Source organism: Monodelphis domestica, chromosome 7 (assembly GCF_027887165.1).
Source record: "Monodelphis domestica isolate mMonDom1 chromosome 7, mMonDom1.pri, whole genome shotgun sequence".
Classification (NCBI taxonomy): Eukaryota; Metazoa; Chordata; class Mammalia; order Didelphimorphia; family Didelphidae; genus Monodelphis; species Monodelphis domestica.
The window spans coordinates 157,817,412-157,827,784 of NC_077233.1; positions in this window are offsets into that span (position 1 = coordinate 157,817,412).

Consider the following 10,373-nt stretch of genomic DNA (forward strand, 5'->3'; position numbering starts at 1 on the left):
TTAAAATTAAAAAATAAATTTCAACTGAACAATCCATTGAAATATAAAGTAACCATTTGAACACAAAATTTAAAAACAAAAAAGGAAAATACCATACTATGCTTATACCATACTGCATTTGAAAGGAACATCACCTGATTTAAACCTATCAATTTTTTGCAGAAATATAACATGGGGGTTGAGGTTTTGTTTTTATTCACACAGAAAATGAACAAGCCTGGATCCACACCCAGACCATCAAGACAAAAGCAGCAGACAGATACAGCAGAGGACCCTCGGGAACAATGGAGTATGGAGAACATAAATGACCACCCTGAGGACCCAAGTCTCGAAGTCCATGACTTGGGGACAAGCCAAAAGAACAGTTCATATGGCAGAACAATCCCTAGAGGTGGGCAATCTGATCAATCTTAACTAAGCCATTTCTCAAAAAAAGATTTACCCAATTTTATGTTAAGAAGTGGCTGCCTCACCCTTTATTTTGACCCCAGCCCAACTATTCCAAGGAGCCCTATCCATCGCAACTGTAACTGATCAGATCTTTCTCCTTCCACAACCTCTTTTCTTGTCATTCTTCCAGTACTTACTCCCAGTTCCTGGTAGTCAGACCCAAACTCCACTTCCTCAGAGAGTAAAAAAATGATTTATTTGCAAGCATTTATTTACTTCAGCTTCGTTTGTTTCATTTGAGTAAAAAAAAAAAAGGAGCAGATCTGGGGACTGCCTGATAGGAGGTAAAAAGCCTGAGACTCCAATGAAGCAAAGCTCTGGAGATAGGGAAGGCAAAAGCCTGAACCCCTCTTGAGCCACATGACAGCTAAAGTTTAGCACATATCTCACCTTTTCTCCCTGAGGCATGTGGCCTCAAGCTCTCCCCCCTCTCTGTACCCAATGTACCCACAAAATCACTGATGTACGCCTTTTTCCTTGGGAATCAACCTAAGTTGTTACATGTTGATTTATGATCTATAGAAATCACTGTGTAGACTTGATGAGGTAAACTAGATTACATTTTACCACTTTCCCAATTATTTACCTTCATTGTGTAAGTGGAAACATACAAAATCTCCAGCTTGCTTTCTCCCCATCTAAAAGTAGATGTAACTTTCAATAAAGTGCTTCTAGTTGCTATCAGCACCTCTAACTCTCCTGACCCCCAATTGAGTCTGTGTCATTTTCCTTTCCATCTTTTGGGGACCCTAACTGGTTCTGTCAAGCTAGCACTTGCTAGACTTGACAGCAAAAAAACAGGTAACAGAGTAGACACACTCACCTACTGGAGAATGGTGAAACAATTTGGGTTGCATCAAAGTCGTGCAATATTACTATGATTTAAGAAACAATGAATATGGTGAATTTAGAAAAGCATAAAAAGTCTTGTACAAATTGATGAAGAATAAAGTAAGCAGAAGCAGGATAATAATGTATACCATAACTATAATAATAGAAATAGAAATGAAGCCAAAAAAAATTCAATGTGTAATTCTGATGTTTAAGAAGTCTGGCACCTCAGAAAAGTTGAGAATATATATCCCTTTCTGAAATACTGATGACCCTGAAGACAGCAGTTTCAATTTAATGGTCAAGATGATAACCAAGTTACCAAGGGCTGAACAGTAAGTAGGTTGTGGAGAAGTGGAAGGAGTGAATATGGTCAATTTATTAGGAAGTGAAAACTGGCAATGAAAACTAAGAGAAACATTGGATGACACTTTGAAAGAATTGTGGCATTAAATGAAGTTTGTTTTTTTAAGGGTGGGAAAAATATCTCAGAATATTTTTATGCAGTCCTAGAGAAGACAAGCTAACAGATAAGCAAAGGGGCATGTTCTCAGAGAAGGAAGAAGGGGATGACAATAATAACTGAAATTTATGTTACTTTTAAATTTATGATGAATGTCCTTTATTTTATCAGTAAAATAAAAAAGAAAAGTATCAAGTACTCCTAGGACGGGAGCTGAAAGACACTGAGGGCTTGAAAAAAGATTTAGAAGAACTGCAGAAGCAAATCAAACAGTGTCAATGAAATAATATTTTGTTCTGTTGCAAGGAAGGCACAGTTGAAGTTAAACAAACTTGTAATGGACCAAGCTAATTTGGTGAGATAGGTAAATCATATACAACATGTCCATAATGGAAACTCATTCTCTTTAATCCTTTTCTTCTCTTAACTTTTTTTTCCACCAAGGATCCCACTTCTTTTTCCATTCATCCAAGTTCACCAAAAAAAAAAAATGAGTAACACAAAACTCAATTCTTGCTCCTCTCTACTCCTATATTCAATTATCAGATCTTGTTGATTTTGCTTCAACACCCTTAACATTTATTCCTTTTTCTCTTCTCAGGCAATAAGCCCCTTAATTCAGGGCCCTATAATCTCTCACCTGTAAAACTGAACAGCCTCCTAATTGGTCTCCCTGCTTCTCCCCAATCCCTCCTCCACACAGCAGTCAAATCAGCACTCTTCAAATACAGGTTTGACTATGTCACTCCCTTGCTCAAGAAGCTTTAGGGGCTCCCCCCTTCCTTTTTTATTTTCATGCAAAACACAATTCCATATTGGTCATTATTATAAAAGGGAACTTATACATAACCAAAACTCCAAAACAAAACCATAAGTACAATGATGTGAAAGACGACTCCAACAGTTCTTTCTCTGGACTCCTATCCCTTTAGGATAAAATCCCAAACTTCTCTTTGACATTTAAAACTTTTCACAATCCAGTTTCAGTCTATCTTTCCAAACTGATTATACATTAATCTGCTTCTCTACTCTGTGCTCCAGCCAAATTGAACTGTTTTTTCTTCCCCATAAGCAATATTCCATTTCCCGCTAAAAAGCTTTTGTATAATTTATCTTTCATGCTTGCAATATTCTCTCTATTCATCTCCATCTTTCAGTATCTCTAAGTCCTTTGAAGGCTCTTTTTGAGTTTAACCTCTTTCAAAGGTCTTTTTCCCGATTCTCTACATTCCTTTAACCCAATTTCCTCTTTTCACACCTCAACCAATGCATTTATCTTGCATATGCCTATACACATCTATAAACAAGTTGTAATCTACTTCCCCAATAAGAATGTAAGCTCCTAGGATAGGAAGTGTTGCTCCTTTGTGTTTGCATCCTCTGCACCTAGATTAGTCCCTGCTGGACATCACAAGTGTTTAATGAATGATTGTTGATTCGATTGAATAAATAATTGTTGTGTTAGATTTTCTGAAGAGTCCCTATTTACCTGTCAGTTTCACTTCTTAAAAAACCCTTACCTTCTGTCTTAGAATCAGTACTATGTATTAGTTCCAAGGCAGAAGAACAATGAGGGTTAGGCGATGGGGATTAAATAACTTACTTGCCCAGGGTTACACAGCTACTGTCCACTGAAACACTTTAAATATGCTACTTCATGATCCTTTATGAGGTAGGCAAAGCAATCATTTAGACATAAATAAATAGCAATAGTAGATGGCAAGCTGGTCTCAAATATACTGTCTCTGTGATCCTGGGGCAAGACACTACTATGTTCAGCTCTCATATAACTCTTAGATTCTAAATTACAGAGAAGATGCTGACCAGCATTCATAGATGGAGTTTCTTCATCTGGGAGTCCTTTATGTCAGCAAAATCTCTAGGTCATCCTCTCACCAGCCTACAAGAGGAAACAGGCTCAGGGATGGCTAATGTTTACCTGGTTTCACATCTGCCATCTATGAGCACCCGATCAGCATCTACACCCAATAAGATGCAGTGCCAAGAGTCTAAACACTGAGATCTTTTGAGTCCAATGCTATTTCTTCTTCTCTCCTCCTCTCTTCAACATACCTCAGTGCCTATAACAATGGGATATTAAATATGACCTTTTTCTCCTTCTGGAAGTGTTTCATGACTTTTTCCTGGGCTTTGTATTTGTGTAACTGACTGAAAAGATTGTCTAGGTTACATCTTTGTTTCCCAGAGGGTTGGACTTCAATTTGTTTACTAGGTGTGCTTATAATGAACTCCAAAGTAAGCTCTGTTTGCTTTAGGGATGGTGAATCAGGCCACTAATAGTCTTGTGGCTGAAATGAGTTTCATTCCTTCATATATTTTTTTTTCTTTTCATCTCTAGATCATCTCTATGACAACAATAATGAGTCAACTGTTCCTCTGTGTGCTTGTCAACCTTTATCATAGTATCAATTCTCTGCACTTGGATATGATGGAGATGGCCAGTATCCTTCATGGAATAGACATCATCTCATAAAGATACCTGTATGACACATTTCTGGAAAGCAATTTCTCTTTTCTGAATTTCTTATAAAATGGCACACGAGGACAGAATTCCCTGCTCCTTTCTCCCTTCCCCAAATTCAATATTTGTAGAGTCCAGGGATCTAAGGTTAGATCCTGACTGTACCATTTACCACTTACTTTTTGTGTGACCTCAGACAAATTACTTAACCTCTCTGGACCTCTGTTTCTTCATCTGTGAAATGAAGCAGTAATATTAAGTGACCTTTTCTAAAGCTATGATCCTAACAAGCACTCATTAAGTACTTACCTAGTATAGGCCAGGAATGGGTTACATGTTGAGGATGCAAAGAGAAATACTTTCAGGAAGCTTATCTTCTTTTCTAGGGAATATGTACATGTCTACAAATAAGTAAGTACAGACATTTTAACAAGGGATTAAAAAAGGCTTCCTACTGAACTTCTCTTGGGAAAATAGCTCATATTTTAATACTTATCTTCTACCTCTGTTATTGTATGGCTATGAGACATGAAACATAGTAGTCTGCAGAACTGAAAAATATCACTCAGAGGGAAATAGAGAGGGGTGGGGATGACGATGAGTAATTTATAAGAAAGAAGGAGCTTTAGGGAACAGGAATAAATGGTCATGAGGGAAATATATGATAGAAAAAGATGGTCTGATCACATGGTGGGGGTAAGAGGGTACAGACAGATAGTCTGAGTATTTCCTGGGAATCCTGACAGTGTCAGAAGAAAATGAGAAAGGCCTCCAGTTTTGTGGGGGTGGTCCTGTGGCAAACTTAGGGGAGAAGGAAGATAAGAGATACATAAAATATGTAGGTATGGATAGGTTTAATGTGCACCATTAGAGGGACCATCCAAATGGATAATTATAGCTGCCTTTCAATCTTTGAGCACTTGATTGATTTTGTTCTCAATAGAATGTGACAATTTTGAAAAAAAAAATTACCTTCCTGGACTTCTGAGAAGGAATGCTATTCACACCCAGAGAAAGAACTGTGGAAGTAGGAAAACAGAAGAAAAACAACTTCTTGATCACATGGGTCAATGATATGACTGGGGATGTAGACTCTAAACGATCACCCTAATGCAAATATCAATAATATGGAAATAGGTCTTGATCAACAATACATGTAAAACCCAGTGGAATTGTGTGTTGGCTATGGGGCATGGGGGTGGGAGGAGGGGAGAGAAAGAACATGAATCATGTAACCATGGAAAAATATTCTAAATCAATTAATTAAAAATTTTTTCAATTCTAAAAGTAACTTTAGTATACAGCAACAGCAATAATGAATGATGGTCAATTGTGATCACTTAATTATTATCAACAAGACAAGAATACAGGATACCTCCCAAGGGACACATTAGGGAAAAGGCTATCCATTGCCATAAAAGGAATAGAAGGAATATGATTGCAGGTTGAAACGTGCCATTCTTCATTTTATTTCCTGCATTAATTTTCTCTAGTATAAGCAATATGCATCTTATTTCACAACACTACAAACAGAGAAATATTTTTCATATGATAATATATGTACAACCTATACCATATTACCTGCCTTCTTGGGAAAGGGGGAGGGAATGAGACAGATTTTTAGACATAACTAACATGAGAATTTGTTTCTCTTGGATAAAATGCAAAATTGCATTTTGATAAAAAAAAATTACCTTCCATCTTAGAATCAATGCTGTGTATTGATTCCAAAGCAGAAGAGTGATAAGGGCTAGGCAACTGGGGTCAAGTGACTTAGGCAGGGTCACCCAGGTAGGAAGTGTCTGAGGTTAGATTTGAACCCAGATCCTCCTGTCTCTAGGCTCAACTCTCAATCCACTGAGTCACCTAGCAACCTCTTGACAGTAATTAATGGTAACACTGCTTGGTGTCTTCAGGAAGGCTTTTAAAGCATTATGACAGAGAATTTAAAATTGAACTTTAATAGCTTTTAAGGGTGACACTTTGGCATTAATTGCCCAGTTAATTCAGATATCTGAGGGCAGATAGGTGGTACAATGGATAGAGTGTAGGGCCTGGAGTCAAGAAGACTCATCTTCATGAGTCCAAGACTGGCCTCAGTCATTTACTAGCTGTGTGACTCTGGGCAAGTGAGAAAACCCTGTTTGCCTCAGTTTCCCCATCCTTAAAATGAGCTGGAGAAGGAAATGGCAAATCACTCCAGTATCTGCCTCAGGCATTGACTAACTTTGGGACCCTCTGCAAGTCACTTATCTCTTAGTCTCTTTTCCCTCAACTCTTAAATAGGGATAATAATAACTTGCCAAGAAAACCTCAAATAGGGTCACAAAGAATCTGACATGACTGAACAACAATAATGAGTGGCAATTAAGGAAATCCAGGAAAGAGCAGAGCCAAGAGAGGGGGAGTTAGTCAAGAAGGTCAGCAGTCAGAATGCAGAGATGCCAAAGAAGATGAGCCTGGAAAAAAACGATTCTGATTGAAGAGATCATTGATAAACTTTTAAAGAGCAGTTTCACTAGAATGGTATGACTGAAGGCTATGAGAAGTTAAGTGGGTGGTGAGAAAGTGGAAGCTGTGAGATTAGTCAACTCCTTCCAGGAGTCAGGCAGTAGAAAGGAAGTAGGAATAAGTGAAAAGCTTAAAGGGGTGGCTGGGTCAAGGGAAAGTTTTAAAGGATGGAAAAGACCTGAGCATACATGTTGACGTTATTAGCAAGTAAAGTAGCCAGTGATAAGAGAGAGAATGAAGATGAGAGAGAGAGAGAGATGGAATGATGAGCAAACTCTGAGAAAAGTTCATCAGAGTTGGAACAAGTCATTTTTTCCCCCAGGAAATATATTGAAAGGTTCATTTCCTCAGTCTCTGCAGAGCACTAACCACTCTCTCCATCACCTCTCTCCAATACCCACCACTTTCTGCCATTCCCTCAGGTCCCATCTATCCTCTAAAGAAGATTGTTTCTGAGGGGCCATCTGGCTCTGACTTACTGTCTGCCCTGGTTGCCCACATCTAGGTTCAGGAAGGAAAGAACCTATGATGGAACATCATTACCACATCTAGGTTCAGGAAGGAAAGAACCTATGATGGAACATCATTACCACAATTAGGTTCAGGAAGGTATGATGGAGTATCATCACCACATCTAGATTTAGGAAGGAAAGAACCCATGATGGAGCATCATCACCACATCTAGGTCCAGGATGGAGCATCATTAGTGAAAGCAATACCTACTGAATGCTTTTTCCTCCTGTAGACCTCACAGTAAACTCTGCCCTAGCCCTTCCCACCTCCAATCAGCCACTGTCCTACTTTCCACATCACCCTCTGGAATCCCTCTCTCTTATTAAACTATACTTCATCCCAAGTATCTTCTCATATTTCTTTCATCTTCTGGTTCTCTCTGAAACCTTACTTTCTTGGGAAGGTCCCATATCTCTTGGCACTTTCACCAAGGTTCTTTCTCTCACATTCCCTGCCACATTTACCAAGGGTCAGGAGGAAGAATCGACACATTCTTTACACCATATTGCCACATTCAGACTCTTCTTCCTCTACCACAACTCAGCCACCACTTTTCCTCCTTTAAAGTCCACATCATTCTGTCCAAATCCTTGCCACTGCCATCTAAGCATATCCAGTTTCTCATTCCTTCTAAATAAATCTCCCACAGCTGTGGGATCCTGGGCAAGTCATTTATCTCTTAGTCTCTTCTTCCTCCACTGTTAACTGGGGAAAATAATAACCTCCAGCTCATAGGATTGTTATGAGAATCAAATGAGATGTGTAAAATGTATTCAAACTATAATAATAATAATTATTACCATTAACATCATCACTATTATTACTTGGCTGGCTCAAAATACTTTTTCTTTATTTTAACTCCTTTTAATGCTTTCAAATACCTTGGCCTCCCAATTCATCAACCTAAGTACCATGACTTCTGTCTCCAGTCTTTCTCTTTTTTAAAATGAAAAAAAATTTCAGTTAAATGTAGAAACAATTTTTGACAATTTCTTTCTGACATTTTAGATTGAGATTTTCTTCCTCCTTACCCCCCACTCCCTCCTTGAGGCAGTAATAGTCTAATTTAGATTATACCAGTACTTTCATGCAATACATATTTCCATATGTTGTGATAGAAGACACATCACACATACAGTAATAATTCATGAAGGAGATAAAGTAGAAGATGGCATGTTTTGATCTCCAATCAGACTTCAACAGTTCCTTCTTTGGCTGTGGATAGCTTTTTTCATCATGCGTCCCTTGTGGATGTCTTGGAAACTTGCTTTGTTGATAATGCTTTTGATTATTATATAATATTTTCACAGTTGATTATTATACGATATTTCTGTTGCTGTATATTCATTGTTCTCTTTGTTCTGCTTACTTCACTTTGTATCAGTTCATATAAATCTTTCTAGGCTTTTCTGAAATCATTTTGCTCACCATATCTTAGGTACAATAGCATTCCATTATGACCATATACAATAACTTGTTCATTCATTCCCTAAATGATGGACATACCCTCATTTTATAATTCTTTGCTATTACAAAAAAAAGTTTTCTCCTTATCTTTGATCTTTTGGGGATACATATTCACTAGTGGTATTACTGGGTCAAAGGGTATGCATAGTTTTGTGGTCTTTTGGGACTGGTTCCATATTGCTCCCTGGAATGATTGTATCAGTTGACAGTTCCACCAATAGTGTATTTGTGTCCCAGTTTTCCCACATCTTATCCATTGCATAATTTTCCTTTTTGGTCATGTTAGCCAATCTTATAGGTATGATGTATTTTTATTTGCATTTCTCTAAACACTAGTGATATAGAGCATTTTTTCATCTGTCTCTCTTAATTGTGTACAGAATTTGTCAGAATATAAACAACCTTCCCAACCCACTCTGCTCAGCTGAATTTGCCTGTTTCCAAAATTCCTCATTATGCCTGGAAGCAGAAGTGCAAGAGATCAAGGGACAGAAGTGGAAGAGTTCATCTTAACAAGGAGGGTTTATCTGCTCATGCTAAAGCAACTGGATGTAGTGGATACAACATTGGATCTGGAGTCTTTGAATCCTGTTTCAGAAACATACTATGTGAGCTGATAAACATGTATGCACATCACTTAGTCTTTCTCAGTCTCAAATTCTTCATCTGTAAAATAGGGATAATAGCATTTACCCACCAGAATTTCTGTGAGAATCAACTGCGAAAATACATATTAAGTAATCTGAAAATTTAAATGAAATTTTAAAGTCCTATATTTTTGTTGTTCAATCATTTCAGTCATGACCCCACTTGGGGTTTTCTGGGAAAGCTATTATCATCCCCATTTAATCAGTGAGGAAAGAGGGAACAGAAGTGTTAAGTGACTCTTAGGATCATCCAGCTGGGAATTTTCTTAGGCTAGATTTGAACTCAAGTCTTCCTGACTTCAGATTCAGTATTTTATCCAATGGGCTACCTCACTGTTACTCAACAGAAAACAATTTAAATTATTTTAATACAAGCAGACAATAAAGACTGGGGGAAGTAGAGAAGCAGCCAAGAGAGAAAATTGTGACAGCTTAAAACTAGTCAAGAAAATCACAAGGAAGTGGTCAACTTCAAAAGACTATCAGGAAACAAGTCAAATGTCAGAGGAGCAGACTGACTCATGGGGCTCACTGCCTCCGTAGCCCATTTCAAAACCAACTAATTAATTCACCTGTCATACTCTGACACTAAATTTCTGTGAAACAATTCTCAGAAATGTCCATGTGATCTTGGGCTGGGGACAAAGTTAAGCAAATACATACATGCTTAAATAACCACCCCAGTGATTCCCACATTTCTTTTGTTTCCCTCTGAGTTATACCAGGGCCACCCCCCAAAGCATTTGTAAAAGAGGAGGGAGTGGTCACTTTAAAACTCTGAATGATATCCTTGTGGACAGAAAGAAAGATGGTGGTAAGGCTGTACCTAGGCAAAAACAAACAAACAAAAGAACAATTGTGGAGAGGATAGATAGGAGACAAATAGGAAAAACATGTCTTCAGAACCCCCACCCCTTCCCACTTTCTTGTATCTCCAACCCTAGGTATCCTATAGAGTAGCCTGAGATAATAAGAAAGTGGATTAGATTTGGAGACAAAGAGCTTGAGT